This window comes from Pseudophryne corroboree, chromosome 3 (genome assembly GCF_028390025.1).
Source record: "Pseudophryne corroboree isolate aPseCor3 chromosome 3, aPseCor3.hap2, whole genome shotgun sequence".
NCBI classification, from domain to species: Eukaryota; Metazoa; Chordata; class Amphibia; order Anura; family Myobatrachidae; genus Pseudophryne; species Pseudophryne corroboree.
Genome location: NC_086446.1, coordinates 255,771,156 through 255,790,749, shown reverse-complemented (window position 1 = coordinate 255,790,749; position 19,594 = coordinate 255,771,156). Strand labels below are relative to the sequence as shown.

Here is a 19,594-nt window from a genome sequence, read left to right as displayed (position 1 = left end):
TGACCCCCAGTGTCATGATTGCTGCAAAAGTGCAAAGTCCCCAGTACACTGCAATTCCATGGGTAAATGGCTGTGGTGTGAACACACTATGCAGTGCAAAAAATGGAGGCAACACAGAGATCTAGTCTGTGTCCGGGAATAGTGGGTTTGGGTTAGTATGTCCCACACACCCAGTGGTGCTGAGAGAGTGTACAAATTACCCGGGCCCAGGTCTGATGGAGGTGCCTAGTGAGTGTCCAGTAGGGACCTAGGTCCCCTCCCCCTTACCTGGCATCAGCAGTTGCAGCTCTTCTCCTCAGCCCAGCACACTCTGCTGTGTACTGGGCTTCAGTGTGGCCATGGAGGTGCTTAAAATACTACTTTTTTCAGTATGACCACACCTCCTGTGATTAGGCCACGCCCCTTGAAAAGTACCTGGACCCAGCCCGGCTCTCGTCTGCCATGCACACACCTATGGTGTTAAATGTTTTGTGGTTAGAGTTGTAAAAATATATATATAAAATTTGTAGTGACTGGATACTTGCCATCTCAGCTCTGCGCAATCCCTAAATGATGTAATTGCTACAAACTCCAATGCCATTATTTTTAAAGCTATAATCTTTCTTTGTAAGAGGATTGCTCTAGGAAGTGTCATGTTTTACTATTTCCCTCTAATACAGCAGTGATGGATGGTGGCCACAGCTAGATGGGAATTTTCATGTGGGATTACAAACACAATGACGGAGAGTTTTCAGTTGTTTGTATTCGAAAATTGGTATCAGGTGCAGCTTCAGTACCAGAAAAATGGACGTATCACTACACTACTGGGGCCATACATAATTAATAATGAAGGCACATGAATTTTGCCACTTACAGTGTGTGAAAGTGTGCAAAATAATTGCTGCCTCTATAATTAATTAATACAGCACCAATTAACATAAAAATATAATTGTACATGTATAATTAAAAAACAAAATTGTGTCCTTTAAATGAATCAGCTATTATATTGTCTGTGAAGAAGCAATTACAGTGGCGTAACTACTGCCCCCGCAGTCCTCACGGTGGCTTTGGGGCGAGGGGCTGTGGGGGCGCCGCCACTGATTTAGAGCAGATTGACATGCGGACGAGCGTCCGCATGTCAATCTGTTGTCACTAACCCTCCCTGCTGTGTTGGAGGGACACGGAGGGCACAGCGCGCGCCTCTCCCGTGTCCCTCCTGCGTATCCGACGGGTCTAATAAAGGAAGTGCCGTTCGTGGGCTCTGATTGGCTCACGAACCGGCACTTCCTTTATTAGACCCGCCGGAGACACAGGAGGGACACGGGAGAGGCGCCCGCTGTGCCCTCCGTGTCCCTCCAACACAGCAGGGGGGGGGGGGGGGGGGGCTATATTTGGCACTGTGGGGGAATATCTGGCACTGGAGGCATATGTGGCACTGGGGTGGGTATATGTGTATCTGACACATGGGGGGGCTATATTTGGCACTGGGGGCATGTGAGTACCTGGCACCGTGGGGGAATATCTGGCACTGGGGACATATGTGGCACTGGGAGCACAGCCTTAGCAACAAGCAAACAAGCACTACCCCCTAGCAACGAGTATGACACCCAGTGCATGAAACCCCTGGCAACGAGCATGACACCCAGTGCATGAAACACCTGGCAATGAGCATGACACCCTGAGCATGAAAACCCCTGGCACCGTGCATGGAACCAAGAGCATGAAACCCCTGGCAACGAGCAGGTAATTTAAAAGTAATTAGAAGCCTTACTGTAGGACTTAATGTGTAATGGGCATTACGGTGTGTGGCATAATGTATCACGGACATTGCGGTGTGTGTCATAATGTGTCACAGGCATTATGGTGTGTGGTATACTATATCACGGGCATTGTGGTATGTGGTATAATGTCTCAGGGGCATTGCAGTGTGGCATAGGGTATAACGGGCATTGCGGTATGTGTCACAGGCATAACGGTGTGTGGTATACTATATCACGGGCATTGTGATATATGGTATAATGTCTCAGGGTCATTGCAGTGTGTGGCATAATGTATCACGGACATTGCGGTGTGTGTCATAATGTGTCAGGCATTACGGTGTGTTGTATACTATATCACGGGCATTGTGGTATGTGGTATAATGTATCAGGGTCATTCCAGTGTGGCATAATGTATAACGGGCATTGCGGTGTGTGGCATAGGGTATAATGTGGTATAATGTCTCAGGGTCATTGCGGTGTGTGTCATAATGTGTCACAGACATTGAATGTGCTATAATGTATCAGGGGCATTGCAGTGTGTAGCATAATGTATAACGGGCATTGCGATTCCTGTCATAATGTGTCACAGGCATTACGGTGTGTGGCATAATGTGTCACAGGCATTACGGTGTGTGGCATAATGTGTCGGGGGCATTATGGTGTGTGCATATTGTGTCATGTGCATTATTGTGTGTGGAATAATGTCTAAGGGCCATTGCAGTATGTGGCATAATGTATACTGGGCATTACTATAAGGAGGAAAAATGACAAATAATGTAAGGGGCATGAATCAGGATTATTTTTCTTTCCTGTGGTGGCTAACGTCTGGGCGTGCAGGTTGCAAAACTGGGGTATAAGGAAGTCTTTTCCTGCAATGCCACGCCCCTTTTGCGAAGCCACGCCCATTTCAACGAAGCCACACACCCTTTTTGCGACGCGCACGCCTACGACGCACTCACTTTTATCCCTTTAATAGTGCCAATTATGAGAGATGGGGGGGGGGGGGCGCCGAAGAATTTTTTGGCTTGGGGGAGAAAAATTTCTAGTTACGCCACTGATTGCAATAACTGTCTTATGTTTATTTTGCACCTTCTATTGGGGTCATTCCGACCCGATTGCACTCAGCGGTTCTTTGCTGCGGTGCGAATGGGTCAGAAATGCGCATGCACTGCGGTCGCATTGTGCACACGCGTCATTGCCCGGGTAGCGACCAGAATACAGAAGAAAGTGATCACTAGCGCGATTGCAAGAAGATTGACAATGAGGAGGCGTTCCAAGGCATCTACTCACCATTTTCCGGGTGTGGAGATCCGAACGCAGGCGTGTCCAGGCGTTTGGAGGGTGGATGTCTGACGTCAAATCCGGGACCTTCATCGCTGGATCGATCGCACAGGGTAAGTAACTGCAGGGCTAGTTTACTTCTGCACAAAACTTTTTTTAGCATATCAGGGCAGCACAAGCGATCGCAGCCCTGCTATGCTAAAATACACTCCACCATAGGCGGCGTCTTGTTGATCGCACGAGCAGCAAAAAGTTGCTACGTGCGATCAACTCGGAATGAGGGCCATTGTTTTCAGAGAGTTGTATTAGATCTTTATTACTTTTTATTAAATTGTAACAATAATGAATTCAATATTTGAGTTTTAAATACATTTAGTAATTGTTTGAGACCTCAATTACTTAAGTAATTAATTATTGGCAACCTAATCCAAATGTTGAATATGGCTTCGTATTAGGTACATAGACGCAGCAACAAAGACTGAACCCACTACCCCACTGTGTGCCGTGGCACCCTGGGATGCCTTAGGGAACTTGCAGGGGTGTCTTGGACCAAATGAAATTATTTATGGTCAATGGAATAGGAAATACCAGTGCTGGTGGCTGCCAATCATAAAATACATGGACAAACAGAAGCAAATCTTGTCCCTCACCACACAACTGAACCTAATAATGTCATATAAACACAATTTACTTAATTTAATATTTCTTTCTAAATTTCTCAATAGGAAACTATTGGCCTAGGGGTGCCATGAAAAGAATTCTGATGCTCTAGGGTGCCGTGATTCCAAAACTTTTGGGAACCACTGCACTACCCAACCAATGTTAAATAAACCCCTACCTGTATATGCAGAAGGTTCACAGCAACAATATCAGCAACTCTAAAACAAATACTCTTTAACATGAATACCAACCCATTCGGGCGAGAATATTGCCCCTTTCAGGGTGATCCAGACTACTAAACCTTCAGCAAAGGTAAGTGCAACCAAAACTACAACAATGAAACATTTATATAAACGAAATTGCACCCAGACTGGTGACCAGCCATTCTTCCTGTCAAAATGATGTTCTGGTTACTGAACCACCACACTGCCACCATACCACTACTAACACACCGAAGCAACCACCCTAAACAGGTCCTCAAGGAAAATCAATAACCCCTCCTCGGTCAAATGAATCCCATCAGGCCTATTTTTATACAATTTGAAAAACAAAAACCCTAATCTGGGAATGACTAACTACACTACAACCATTAGTCAGAACAAATTTCACCACCACTGAATTCACCTTCTTCTTGGCCTCATCAATAGTTCTGCAGTTCCTCACACTATTCCAAACCAACCTTAGAACTAAAAAAAAAAAATATATGCTTACAAGAAGCCCAGGCCAATAAAATATGAACAATTTCATCAGTAAAGGTGCTCTGCAAATCCAAGGCAGACTTCTTCCCGAGATCATTGCTACCCAAATGAATACCCTACACCTAAAGAATACCAAAACACCTAGCCCGATCTAAAAGCTGAGGTTGAAGATCTTGCCACAGCATACAGTACTCCTCAGACTAAACCACCTAACACAAACTGACCAAGGAAAAACAGCCTCTCTATTAAAAGCTATCAATGGAGCAATAGAAAGATCTAACAGCAGGGAAAATGGAAAACAGAATATTAGATAAATATTACAAATATAATAGGTTGAGGATCTGCCAAAAGGAAAAAAAAAATGTTTGTAATAAAAAAAGGCAAGCTTCATTGCCAATTTGAAGCAACATAAAGAAGACACATAAGAAAAAACAAATGTACAAAATAAAAACCTGCTTATGGACAGTAATGATAATTCAAGTACTGTATATAAACCAATTAGGCAAATGAGGTATGTCAGGTCTGGCAAAAATTTTAAAAATCCCTCAAGACTCATACTACCACACCCTGTTACCTCCCCAAATGCTGACTACCTGTCACAACAAAAACTCTGCACATCCGCAAACGCTAATCATTCACTGCACATGCGTAGTACGGCTTTGGCCCATATGTATGGCAAATAGTTACTCTGTGCAATACTGTTCATCTCTAAATCAAGCCCTAAGGTATCCAAGCTGTGGCTCTCTCTAGTTACCCACCAAAAAAACATGCACATGGTATGACCCTACAGACAAAATGTAACACCCCCAAAATTGACCAACCTGGTGCAGTGTAATCCTTGAACATCCAATCACTGTATAGTGGCATTCCACAGTTTAGCTACCTTGTCCGGAGGAATGTGGCAAGACCTAGCAAATGAATTGATTTTGATATTTAGGAATGACAAACAGGAGAGTTGATCTTTCATCTGCCACAGTAAAAAAACAAAAAGAAAAAACAAAGACTACATGGAAAACAACAGGAATAGGCAACATTTTAAATATTGGTGGAACCCACACAAAGAAAATAATTGAGATAGTGAGCTACCTCTTTATCACCACAAAAAAACCTACATTCACCAATGAAGAAACTTGCTAAACTTTTCAAAAATGCACAGAAAACAGACCATCCCATAGGCAAGCAATAGGGCTCTTAGCCTATATGCCCTAACAATTTTAAGAGCCTTGTGAAAAGCTAGATATGCCACCAAACAGAATTTGGGAGGTATGCAATCATTGACAGATGACCTTGATGAGTAAGACAAATGCTGAATAAGCATAAATTTGCCATGAGTCATTTTAAGAGCAACACCAACCAGAGAATGTACCAAATTCCCAATGGTGGATCCATGAAGGGTCTCACCATTCGCTCTAAACTCACTTCCTTGTGAACACTAAAAGTTCTTTGGGGAACTCCTGGGCTAATTCAAGAAGACCAAGTACTGTATTTCCCATTTCAACAGAGCAGTAGAAGACAGAGAAGGAAAATGAAGAAGACACAGCACCAGTCCCACCGTAGTTGTAAACGAATGCATGGCTTGCAGCAAGTTGTCAAATTCAAGTAATGATTACTAGATGCCTGTGCCAAGGCTCACAGACAAGACAATGCAGAGCAGGAGCACAACAAAGAAAATAAAAAAAGAATAAGAGAAAAGGAAATAAAGCAGAAGGAGTAACAGATTCCAAGAGATGTGCGGCTGGCACTATTCGTGTTTTGTGTTTTGGTTCTAATTCCATTTTCATGTTTTGGTTTTGGCTTGGTTTTGCCAAAACCACCCTTTCGTGTTTTGGTTTTGGATCTGGATGATTTTTGGAAAAAAAACATAAAAACATCTAAAATCACAGAATTTGGGGGTAATTTTGCTCCTACAGTATTATTAACCTCAATAACAATCATTTCCACTCATTTCCAGTCTATTCTGAAAACCTCACAATATTGTTTTTAGGTCTAAAAGTTGCACCGAGGTGGCTGTATGACTAAGCTAAGTGACACAAGTGTGCGGCACAAACACCTGGCCCATCTAGGAGTGGCACTGCAGTTGCAGACAAGATAGCACTATTCAAAAACTAGTCCCCAAACATCACATGATGCAAAGAAGAAAAAGATGTGCAATGAGGTAGTTGGATTGCAAAGCTAAGCGACACAAGTGTGCGGCACAAACATCTGGCCCATCTAGGAGTGGCACTGCAGTTGCAGACAGGATGAAACTTAAAAAACTAGTCCCCAAACAGCACATGATGCAAAGGAGAAAAAGAGGTGCAAGATGGAATTGGCCTTGGGCCCTCCCACCCACCCTTATGTTGTATAAACAGGACATGCACACTTTAACAAACCAATCATTTCAGCAACAGGGTCTGCCACACGACTGTGGCTGAAATGACTGGTTGGTTTGGGCCCCCAACAAAAAAGAAGCAATCAATCTCTCCTTGCACAAACTGGCTCTACAGAGGCAAGATGTCCACCTCATCATCATCTTCCGATTCCTCACCCCTTTCACCGTGTACATCCTCCTCACTGAGTATTAATTTGTTACCACTGGAATCCACCATCACAGGTCCCTGTGTACTTTCTGGAGGCAATTGCTGGTAAAGGTCTTCCCGGAAGACCTTATAATTCATTTTGATGAACATCATCTTCTCCACATTTTGTGGAAGTAACCTCCTACGCCGATCGCTGACAAGGTTACCGGCTGCACTAAACACTCTTTCGGAGTACACACTGGAGGGGGGCAACTTAGGTAAAATAAAGCCAGTTTGTGCAAGGGCCTCCAAATTGCCTCTTTTTCCTGCCAGTATACGTACGGACTGTCAGACATGCCTACTTGGATGATGTCACTCATATAATCCTCCACCATTCTTTCAATGGTGACAGAATTATATGCAGTGACAGTAGACATGTCAGTAATTGTTGGTAGGTCCATCAGTCCAGACCAGATGTCAGCTTTCACTCTTGACTGCCCTGCATCACCGCCAGCGGGTGGGATAGGAAATATTATCCTTTTCCTTGCAGCCCCAGTGGCGGCAGAAATTGAAGGAGGAGCTGTTGACGGGTCACGTTCCGCTTGAGTTGACAATTTACTAACCAGCAGTTCTTTGCACCTCTGCAGACTTGTGTCTGCTGGAAAGAGAGATACAGTGTAGGCTTTAAACTAGGATCGAGCACGGTGGCCAAAATGTAGTGCTCTGATTTCAACAGATTGACCACCCTTGAATCCTGGCAAAGCGAATGAAGGGCTCCATCCACAAGTCCCACATACTTTGCTGAATCACACTGTCTTAGCTCCTCCTTCAATTTATCCAGCTGCTTCTGCAAAAGCCTGATGAGGGGAATGACCTGACTCAGGCTGGCAGTGTCTGAACTGACTTCACGTGTGGCAAGTTCGAAGGGTTGGAGAACCTTGCATGCATTACATCGGAAATCATTCTCCACTGTGCTTGAGTCAGGTGCATTACCCCTCCTTTGCCTATATCGTAGGTGGATGTATAGGCTTGAATGGCCTTTTGCTGCTCCTCCATCCTCTGAAGCATATAGAGGGTTGAATTCCACCTCGTTACCACGTCTTGCTTCAGATGATGGCGGGGCAGGTTCTGGAGTGTTTGCTGGTGCTCCAGTCTTCGGCACGCAGTGGCAGAATGCCGGAAGTGGCCCGCAATTTTTCGGGCCACCAACAGCATCTCCTGCACACCCCTCTCTTTTTTCAAAAAATTCTGCACCACAAAATTAATTGTATGTGCAAAACATGGGACATGCTGGAATTTGCCCAGATGTAATGCATGCACAATATTGGTGGCGTTGTCCGATATCACAAATCCCCAGGAGAGTACAATTGGGGTAAGCCATTCTGCGATGATGTTCCTCAGTTTCTGTAAGAGGTTGTCAGCTGTGTGCCTCTTATGGAAAGCGGTGATACATAGCGTAGCCTGCCTAGGAACGAGTTGGCGTTTGCAAGATGCTGCTACTGGTGCCGCTGCGGGGGGCCATACATCTACCCGGTGGGCTGTTACAGTCATATAGTCCTTAGTCTGCCCTGTTCCTCTTGTCCACATGTCCGTGGTTAAGTGGACACTGGATACAACCGCATTTTTTAGGACACTGGTGACTGTTTTTCTGACGTCTATGTACATTCTCAGTATCGCCTGCCTAGAGAAGTGGAACCTAGATGGGATTTGATACCGGGGACACAGTACCTCAAACAAATCTTTAAGTGACTCTGAACTAATGGTGGATATCGGACGCACCTCTAACACCAACATAGCTGTCAACTGTCAAGGCCTCAGTTATCCGCTTTGCAAAAGGATGACTGCTTTCATATTTAATCTTCCTCACAAAGGACGGTTGGACAGTCAATTGCTTACTGGAAGTAGTACAAGTGGTCTTCCGACTTCCCCTCAGGGATGACGATCCACTCCCAGCAGCAACAACAGCAGCGGCAGCAACAGCAGCAGGCATAACACTCAAGGATCCTACGGAGGAATCCCAGTTAGGAGAGGACTCCTCAGTCTTGAAGGTGACATGGCCTGCAGGACTACGGATGTTCATGACTGAGGAGGAAGTTGACGTTGAGAGAGTTGGTGGTGTTGCTTGCAGGAGCTTGGGTACAGGAGGGAGAAGGGATTTAGGTGTCAGTGGACTGCTTACGCTCTTACCCAAAGTTTCACAACTTGACAGCGACTTCTGATGAATGTGCAGCAGGTGACGTATAAGGGAGGATGTTCCTAGGTGGTTAACATCCTTACCCCTACTTATTACAGATTGAGAGAGGCAACAGATGGCTTGACACCTGTTGTCCGGATTTGTGGAGAAATAATTCCACACCAAAGAGGTGGCTTTTTTGGTAGTTTGCCCAGGCATCACAATGGGCTTCTTCGTCCCAAGGACAACAGGTGTCTCCCCCGGTGCCTGACTTAAACAAACCACATCACCATCAGAATCCTCATCGTCAACTTCCTCCTCAGCGCCAGCAACACCCATATCCTCATCCTGGTGTACTTCAACAGTGACATCTTTAATTTGAATATCAGGAACTAGACTGTGGGTGCTCCTTCCAGCACTTGCAGGGGGCATGCAAATGGTGGAAGGAGCCACCTCTTCCATCCAGTGTTGGGAAGGTCAGGCATCGCAACCGCTGACACACTTGGACTATCCTTGGGGATTTGTCATACCATCTCAGATCGCACAGTTCTTTTCTGTGCTCTTTCCAGCTTAACGCTTTTATTTTTTCTAGCGGGAGGATGAGGGCTTCCATCGTCATGTGAAGCTGAACCACTAGTCATGAACATAGGCCGGGGCCTCAGCCATTCCTTGCCACTCCGTGTCGTAAATGACATATTGGCAAGTTTATGTTTCTCCTCAGATGATTTAAATTTTTTTTTGGTTCTCTTTACTGAACTTTGGCTTTTTGAATTTTACACGCCCTCTACTATCCCATTGGGCATTGGCCTTGGCAGACGACGTTGATAGCATTTCATCGTCTATGGCATGGCTAGTGGCAGCAGCTTCAGCACTAGGAGGAAGTGGTTCTTCTTGATCTTTCCCTATTTTCTCCTCAACATTTTTATTCTCCATTATTTTTTGGGAGTTATATGAGACAATATGCGTCACAGGAATGATTGGAATTACTGATGACACAGGACACTACCACTGGTCTGTGGCAGCCCAACAGGTTGTTATAATTGTTATACTGCAGCAGTGGATATATATCAGTAGCGTATATCGTCACTGGAATTACTGATGAGACAGGACACTACCACTGGTCTGATACAGACAAACAGGTTGTTTTAATTGTTATACTGCAGCAGTGGATATATAGCAGCAGCGTATATCGTCACTGGAATTACTGATGACACAGGACACTACCACTGGACTGATGCAGCCCAACAGGTTGTTATAATTGTTATACTGCAGCAGTTGATATATAGCAGCAGCGTATATCGTCACTGGAATTACTGATGACACAGGACACTACCACTGGTTTGCACAACACAGCACCACTTTATACAGCTACACTGGATATATGGCAGCAGAGAACACCAACACTGTGAATGGCTGGACTGATACAGCACAATACACTGACTACACTGGACTGGACTGAGCAGCACAACACTTGCCACCCCACTTTCCCGCCCCAACACACAGACTCTGAACACTGAGGACACGTCCTCTCTATACACTCTCCGAGACTGGAGTGAAAATGGTGGGGATGCGCGGCTCCTTATATGGAATCCAAATCCAGCGAGAATGCGACAGTGGGATGATGACGTTTTGCCGCGTTCAGGTTTCCGAGTCAAGAGGGAAAATCCGAGCCTGGCTCGGATCCGGACTCGGAAGGCAAAGTCCGGTAGGGTTCGGAACTCTGAGAACCGAACCCGCTCATCTCTAATTCCAATACAGTGCAAACACTAGCAGTCACTTTTCTATTCTTGAAGACAGGAACAAAAGAGGTTTTGGCCTGCCCTGTCCTTAAATACCAAGAATGGGGACACTCCCTTTTAAATAATAGGTCAGATTCTGACATATAGGGGGTAATTCCAAGTTGATCGCAGCAGGAAATTTTTTAGCAGTTGGGCAAAACCATGTGCACTGCAGGGGGGACAGATATAACATGTGCAGAGAGAGTTAGATTTGGGTGTGGTGTGTTCAATCTGCAATCTAAATTGCAGTGTAAAAATAAAGCAGCCAGTATTTACCCTGCACAGAAACAAAATAACCCACCCAAATCTAACTCTCTCTGCACATGTTATATCTGCCTCCCCTGCAGTGCACATGGTTTTGCCCAACTGCTAAAAAATTTCCTGCTGCGATCAACTTGGAATTACCCCCATGATACATCCAGGCCAGCCCCCCAGCCTTGATGTTTAATTTCCTTGATCTCTTCTAAATCAATCAGTTCCCCGAATTTGCTCTCAAAGCACATTTTATTATCACCAGATTGCCCTTAGCACTATATAAAATAACTGCTTTATAACACTTTCAAGGTTTTTACTTATAAACTAAAATACTAAATACTCCATCTGTGCATAGAGGCAAGAGTTGAGTGTTGAGTTTGACAAAGGTTTAGCTTAAATGAATGGTCATGAAAAGTTTATGCTGAGTGTGTGTTGTCTACCACATTTATGCCTCAAATATTGAGAATACAGTTGGCAGCTAGTACCAAAATTACTAGCTTAAATGTACTAGGATAGTGCAGATAATGTTAGCTAAAAGCAGTTTTGTTTTAAGCTGTTTTTAAACATATGCCATCTCTTTTTATATATATATATTTAATCCAAATGACGTATAAAAAAATAAAACATTGCAGGTAAAGTGACGCCAGAAATAGCCTAATTGATTTGCAGTCTTTTGAATTATCGACTGAAAGAGGAACGTGGAATAAACGCATAAAAGCTTTTTCTGACAGCATAACAACTTAAATATTTTATGAAGCAGTTTGGCCCCTAAATTTAATTGGTTGAATAAAAGGCAGGTGTAATCAAGCAAAAGTCTTTTTCGAGACAATCTTCCACACCTCTGCTCCCACAAAAAGTTTTTCTTAGTTGTATTTAAAATAATTGAGAAACTATTTAATTTTGATGAAATCATGTTAAGAGGTAGTCTAGGGGTATACTTAAACAGTTGTGTAACAACAAGTCATAGCAGCCATGGTCTCATGCTATCTGCTATGAGACCCTGCAGTGCAGATTGAGGACTGTGTTGTCCTCTTCATGACCACAGAAGGCTTAAAAGGGCTTGCAGGCATGTTTAACAGTTTTATGGGGTATTGTCTTGGGAGCGCTGTGCATTGATATCGTGGCACAGAATTACCATGAGAATGCATGAATAGAAAGAAATAATGAACACTTGCATAACACCGGAGCATCTGTGGTCACTACAGAGGAATAAGTGAACAAGAATCTGACATGGGAAATTGGGAATAGGGAGGGTGGGGGTAGAACTGGAGAAAGATACACAAGGAGCACTGCCATCTCTACTCTAATTACTGGTATATAAGTTACACAGATTGTGCAAGTAATTAAATTCAAGTAAAGCACAGTTGGAATCATATCAGCGGGAGAACCTGTGTAATTTAGATGTATCAGTAATTAATGTGCTTAGTTGGCAACCCTGAACACAGAAGGTAAGGTGGATAATCATAGGGGGTAAACAGGAGACCAATAGGGAAAATAACTAATAAGGAGAAAAAGCATTAAGTGTAGTCAGGAAATATGGATGGACAGAGAGGAGACAAGGAGGAGGGGGGTAATCTCAGAAAACAATGAAAGCAAGTAGTATAAGAAAACTATTTGTGTCCTATACATGTAGATCTTTTTGTGGTGGTGGTCAGGGGTATGCAGTACTGGCACCTTTTTTTCTGTCTAATTTTAAATTCTTATAACTAGTACCAGAAACAGGAAGAAATCAGTAAAATAATTTCAGAATGAATAATATAAGTATCTGCGCACCTATCCAGCATATGTAAGCACTGCACAAATATAAATAGTGGGGCAATATCAGGAGCAATGACTAAAGTTTTGCTCTAGTTCTCCGGTATACACTCTCCACACCAGATAGCATCCATACATCATTCATATCCTCTTAATACTAAAATGATGACACAGACAACTGAAAATGCGGTGAAAGGGGTCAGCTTATTTATTTTGTGAGGAAGGCCTAGTTAAATCTAAAATGAAAAGTAATATAAAAAAATCCCTCCTCTAACTATGGTGACGGGGAGAAGAACGGTTGCATAAAACATTGAACTATAAAGCAGAATATATAAAAATTAAAAAAATTAAAATTAAGAATTTCTTCAAGGCCTCCTGCCCTTAAGCAGCAGGATGGGCCTACTGCCTACATCCCCAACTCCATAACTCTATCTGCAACTCATAGTTGCCGAGCTATTCTCCCTGCAATAATGGGGATCACCAAACAAAAACTTGGACCAACTGTCCTACTTATTCAACTTAAGGGACAGCTCACTAAAGTGTACATAGGGACCCACCTGGTCCGGTGATGTCCCTAGAGGAAAAAACTAACACAGACTCTAACCACTTTCTTCAAAAGGAGCTTTCCCTCAGGGAAAAATTCACTAAACCAAACAGATATTAACTGGCCGTTCTGAACCCGGCCAACTGCCAGGTTCCCTAAGAACCAGCACCGCCATAGCTCAAACCTGAACCTGAAACTATAACAAACTGCAGGAAAAATAAACTATCAGCAAAAACTCACTGGAAACACAGACCTTGCATCAAAACCTCCAGGTAGATGGCCCTGTCGGGCCTCTGACAAATGCACCACCGGCCTTCCCAATAGGAGATCACTGCGTGGTCAATGACAAAGCCTCCCTGATTCAGGACAGCCCTGCCCACCACTGCACTAACCCTCTGTAGGACTAGGACAATCGCACCTGGTCTCATGGCATCAAACGGGCAGTCTTGCATCAACTGTAGCAAATGCCGGTAGTTCGCACACCTTAAATCCATAGAGGATATAGCGGTCAGGTCATTTCTGCCTAAATGCACAATAATGAAAAAAGGGTAACCAAAAGAAGCTTCAGCCCTAACCAACACCTCTCTGAAATTCTCCGAACGGAGACCCCCTATGACCAACCCATCTAACCAACTTCAACTCAGGGTACATAACGTAATCTTCAACTAACAGGGACCTGGAGGACCAAAGAATGTATGAGTGCCCAACGACCCATATACATTGCGGATCTAACTGCAACCTGTAATAGAAATTGGTAGAAAAATAATTATTAAAGTTTTGTATTGTAGCAAATAAACCTGAAAAAATGATGTAACCGAAACCTGATGTGGTGGTGGTGGTGGTGGGGGGTGAGGGGGGGGGGAATTTGGATCACCCAGCTTGACTTGAGGCAAAAAACACAAAACTTCTGTCAGCTGGTAAAAACCATAATTAGCACACAAAAAGTTCCTCAAAGCTCCCGATGAGCGACGAGTGGCTAAATCCTCAAGGGGGTACACCAAGAGCTGAAAGTCTGATGTAACATTTATACGCACCAGACCTCCACCTAACCAGTGCCAGGATGTCACCCATGGCACTGAACCACCCCACCCATGAACCACCCCGCTGCAGCAGCACCGATACAGAACGAATGAGTGCCATAGTCATCTGGAGAAAGACCCAAGTACAGAATGCATCGTCTCAAAAGCCAACTAAACTGGTAACGAGTGACTGGCGACCCAGCCATGTGAATCAACCAGCCACCGGACAAACAAGGATGCAGCTTCCAATAGCTCATCGCCGAGACCACTGGACAGATGCAGTGATCAAAGCAATGACCCAGGACCCACCGCCCCCTGTCCACCATGTCAGTCTTGGATCGCTGCACTCTGCACCACACACCGTCAGTACGAACGACAACATAGGAGGCCAGCATCGGCGAAATAGTGGTCCTAGAAGCGGCCATTAGCTCGCCAACCCTGAACGCCCCATGATAAGCCATGAGAAAGGCCATGGTAAACAAGATGCACTTGTATCTAGACGAGCATACTTGTTGCAAACCTGTCAATGTCCGTAACAAAAAACCATCAACAGGGTATCTTGTGTCAGGAATGGTAGGGGAAACTCTAGCCCAACCTTTCAGTATATGCGACAAGAAAAAGGACTTAGTAACGTCCCTTTCCCCCAGCATACGAAAAAGTATGACAAAGCAGCAAGCATCTTGATGACATAGGACCACGACTTAACTAACACATAGCAATGCCACAAAAAGGCAAGGAGTAAATGAGACCTACTCTTACCTCTGTTCTGCTGCTCTAGCAAAAACCAACTCCAGCGATCCCACGTGGCCATGTAAGCAGTGAGTGTAGCTGGCGTCAAAGCTCGATGAGCTGAACCCACCAAGTCGGCTGGATAACCTGCCAGTCATAAGAGGGACACTTACAACCAGCTGCATCAGTGCAAGGCGCTACCCAACAGAAACGCGGGCAGTCAAAATGAGACAGTGCATCAGCTATCTCATTATAAACCCCTGGTATGTGTTCCGCACTTAGAGAAATATTGCATTCTAGACAACGCAATACAATCTGTGCTAGCAATCTAAGAACGGGAAGGGAGGTGGACTGTTGATGATTTAAGGCGAAAAAAAATTGTCACACCAGAAAATGACATTGCGGTTCCTCAGCAATCCACACCATAATTCCAAAGTGACCATAATGGGAAAAATTCCCAGTCAACTCTTCTTCAAACCAGGCTAAAGGCCATAAGGCAGCACCCCATTTTCCTGCGAAATAGGCACCAAATCCCAATGCCCCAGCAGGATCCATGAACTTTCTGCGTACAAACATAAATAATGATGAGAGCGCCACAGGCCATGGTCGCTCTCTCTAGTTTCCTGCAGAAAACCGTATCCATCGATATAACACAAAAGGCAAAATTAAACAACCCTAACAGAGACTGCGCCGGCTTTAGCATCATCTTACCGGCTGCTAGCGCCAGCTAGATACCATCCCACAACTTAGCGACCTTGTCATTTGGCAGACTACATATCCCTGCTACTGTGTCTATCTCGATACCTAGATAAACCAAAGCAGTTACAGGGCCCTCTGTCTTATCATGCACAATGGGGATACCAAACTGTAAACAGCTGTAGGGTTGCCTACCACTTCTTGGGTACCAAATCTACAGGTGACAGCACCAAATTGGGAAGAGGAGGCTCCAAAAAAGGACCAATCATCCTTCCCAAGTTAACCTCCACCATTATTTTCTCCTTAACTGCTATTGGGAATTCATTGGCGGAACATAGATTACGCACCTGGTCATGCTGCACTAAAGAAAAATCAACTGCAAAACCCCTCCTCAAAATTGCGTTATCAGTCCTAAGCAGATAATTATCCAGCCAAGGTAACAATGCACCAAGTTTGAATGGGGAAGGGTCCTTAACTAACCATGGGTGCCATGGGACCGCAGCGTTGTGCCACCCACTCCCCCCGCTGTCTTTGCAAACCACCACATCTTGGGCCTAATTCAGACCTGATTGCTCACTAGGGTTTTTTTGCACTGCCGCATGTGTAGCAAAGCTGTACAAAGAGATCTTGTGCAGTCTCTGAGTAGCCCAGGACTTTCTCAGCCACTGCGATCACTTCAGCTTGTCCGGGACCAGAATTGATGTTAGAAACCCATTCCTGCAAACGCTTGGACACGCATGCATTTTTCCAACCACTCCCAGGAAACAGTCAGTTGACACCCAGAAACGGCTTCTTCCTGTCGCCCGTGTGAATGGATTCTTCGCACAAACTCATCGCTGACCGTCAGTACGCTTTGTACCTGAGTGATGTGCATGCGCATTGCGGTACATACGCATGCGCAGTTTTGACCTGATCGCAGTGCTGCAAAAAACTCTAGCCAGCGATCAGGTCTGAATTACCCCCCTAATGCAGGAATGTTAAAATCTACATCTGGGACCCAAGGTACACTGCCCGTTGTTAAAACCAAAGCATTTACCATGCCCCGGCTTGGTGGATTAGGAGCGACCAGATCCTTTTTGAGGAGGCACGGTACCTCCCCTATCAACAGGCTTAGATGAGTCGGTTTCAACAACCATACCACTTGCTTGGGTAACCTTGGTGTAAAGCTCAACCGAAATCCATAACGTCTCTGCCATGTTGCTTATGACGAAACTCTTCATTGTAAGTACGCCATGCAAAACCTTTGTATGAAGTGAACAAATTATGAATGAGGTACTGGTACCATACCACATTCATATGTTCATCAGGCATGATTCAAGATAGCATGCCTCGTATCCACGCACGATATGACCTACAATTAACCTCAGTGGCAACCACCTTCTTTCTTGCAACAGAGGCCACCCTTTTTTGCAGTACTGGTTAGTGCAAAGATGTTAATGTATCGCCCCCCTCTGTATCCTATCTCACACCCTGAGAAGTAGCCATGCAGCACAGCCATATTCCCACAACGAACTGTGTCAGATTCCACCTGCACAATAGACGAGTCTGAACCGGAAGATTTACGGCCATGCCTGAGCTTCCTACGAGATCTTCGCTCCTTGTCCTACGAGAAAGACGACAAGGAAGATTACATGGACCCCAAAGAACTATGCGCTGACCTACGCCTGTGTTTACCCTTTCTGTGGCCTCCAGACCTCCTTTTGGAAGTCCAAGTAGTATCTGTTGACCTAGCTGAGCTCTCCCCTGAAACAGATATATAGTTAATTTGTGTATCACACCAATCCAGATCTGATGAAGATTCACCGGCATTGCTGGAAGGCTCTCCGCCCCCTGACGCACCACTTCTGGATCCCCTGTGACGACAATGACAGTCCATAGTGACTGGATTCTATGGTAACAAGAATAAAGAAGACATGTCTCCCACAACAGCAGCAGTTACATTGTCTCCTGAACCTCTAGCCCCTAAGTAAGCCGACAAGGCCGGAACAAGCGCCTGTGAAATGGACGCAGCTGACGCACACGCGTCCACCATAATGTAAGCTGCCCATCCCGGTGGTAAATAAGGGAACTACAGCGGACACCACACACTGCGCACACAGATGTTAATGAACTAATGTCAAATTGCGATGACATAGGCACTCCGCGCACTCTGTACACATTGGGGGTAACTCCAAGTTGATCGCAGCAAGAATTTTGTTAGCAGTTGGGCAAAACCATGTGCACTGCAGGGGATGCAGATTTAACATGTGCAGAGAGAGATAGATTTGGGTGGGGTGTGTTCAATCTGCATTCTAATTTGCAGTGTAAAAATAAAGCAGCCAGCATTTACCCTGCACAGAAACAAAATAACCCACCCAAATCTAACTCTCTCTGCACATGTTATATCTGCCTCCTCTGCAGTGCACATGGTTATGCCCAACTGCTAACAAAAATCCTGCTGCGATCAACTTGAAATTACCCCCATTGAACGGCTGTTGTAACGGGCGGCCTCCAGACCTCCGTGTATGCCCACCTTGAAAAGAGCTATGTGGCGACGACGATGTCGCACTCCCACCACTATCAACAGCCATCCCATAAGAATAGTCAAGCACCACCGTAAATGTCTCTACTGCTGCAAAATGGCTGCGCCGCCTGGCGGCTCTCCAGCCCCTTGCATTAAGGACTATAGCCCCCAAGCTCCCCATCAGCAGGTAGATCCCCACCTGCTGCGATGTTCCTGCCGCCACTCGCCCTGCACCTAGTGGTAACCGGGGACAATGCCACAGCCTCACCAGGAGCAACTCTACCCCAGTAGGAGCACCACCATAATCCCCCGCCCACCGAGTAACTACAGGTGCGGCTATATCTGAAACTGCATCCATAGTCAGCTTAGCATGCCACCTTGCCACGTGGGGGCCGACAGCTCCAGCCTCCCCACCGCCGGGTACTCAGTGAGTGTTGAGGACCACGGCAGTACCGCGAGGGGCCGCGCGCTGCCGGCGGCCTCCAGATCCACTGCGTCTACAACACCTGGACCCTGGATGGGAACCGCTCAATGGCGCGTACCGGAGCGTGACCTCTGCCGGCCAACTAGAGATGCCACAGAAGCTGTTAAGCCTGCCCTGCCCGCCACAGGCAGCTGCTGCGCCAGGCGCCCCTGAGAGCGTGAGCTGATGCTCTCCTTCTGTGAAGCCTACATGCCGGAGGCCTCCGCATACCGAACTAGGATCCCCGCTGCACGCCTGGGCCGCGACATGGCAGAGCAGACAAAAGATGTTAAAGTGAAAGGAAAGTAACAAAATGCAGTAGAAGTAGGTAAAACGAAATAGAAAGTATAAGGATTAGAGAAGAAAGAAATGAATACACAAAATTTGATTAGTAAGTAGTGCACACAAAATGTGGGCACCTTACCTCACAAAAGCTTCTTGGCAAGGAGGCTGAAGTTAATACAACATCCCCTCTCATGATCCCTATGGCTCCTGATACTCTAACTCCTCTAATCGACAACCATCTACAGCCATAATGCAATTCCTCCCAAACTAAAAAGTTAACCCCTCACTTGCCAGGCTATTAAAATGCTGTATTTCAGCCACAGCCAGGAGGTTTATGTCGCTTTGGTGACATTTAAGTGCAGTCAGCGATCTTTCTGTACACCTGCCTTTGGTTTGCTTTAATTACTATTACTATTATGAATATTATTATTCAATTATTTGTAGAGTGCCACCATAGAGAATGATAGAGACCTATTCTTGCCACTTGGAGTTTTAAGTTTAAATTCCCTATCACACAA

At 45.2% G+C, this 19,594-nt stretch overlaps 1 protein-coding gene across 8 annotated transcripts in view; it reads right to left on the bottom strand.

Annotated features, from left to right (window-relative positions):
* Positions 1 to 19,594, bottom strand: part of LOC135055219 (syncytin-1-like) — a 113,773-nt gene that overhangs the window by 88,104 nt on the left and 6,075 nt on the right. For 2 of the 8 annotated variants that reach the window (XM_063959016.1, XM_063959017.1), the window contains exon 2: positions 5,200 to 5,286. The exons of the other annotated variants lie outside the window; for them this stretch is intronic. The gene's annotated coding sequence lies outside the window, so the exon portion shown is untranslated. The remainder of the gene's footprint in view (positions 1 to 5,199; positions 5,287 to 19,594) is intronic. 8 annotated transcript variants of the gene reach the window in all.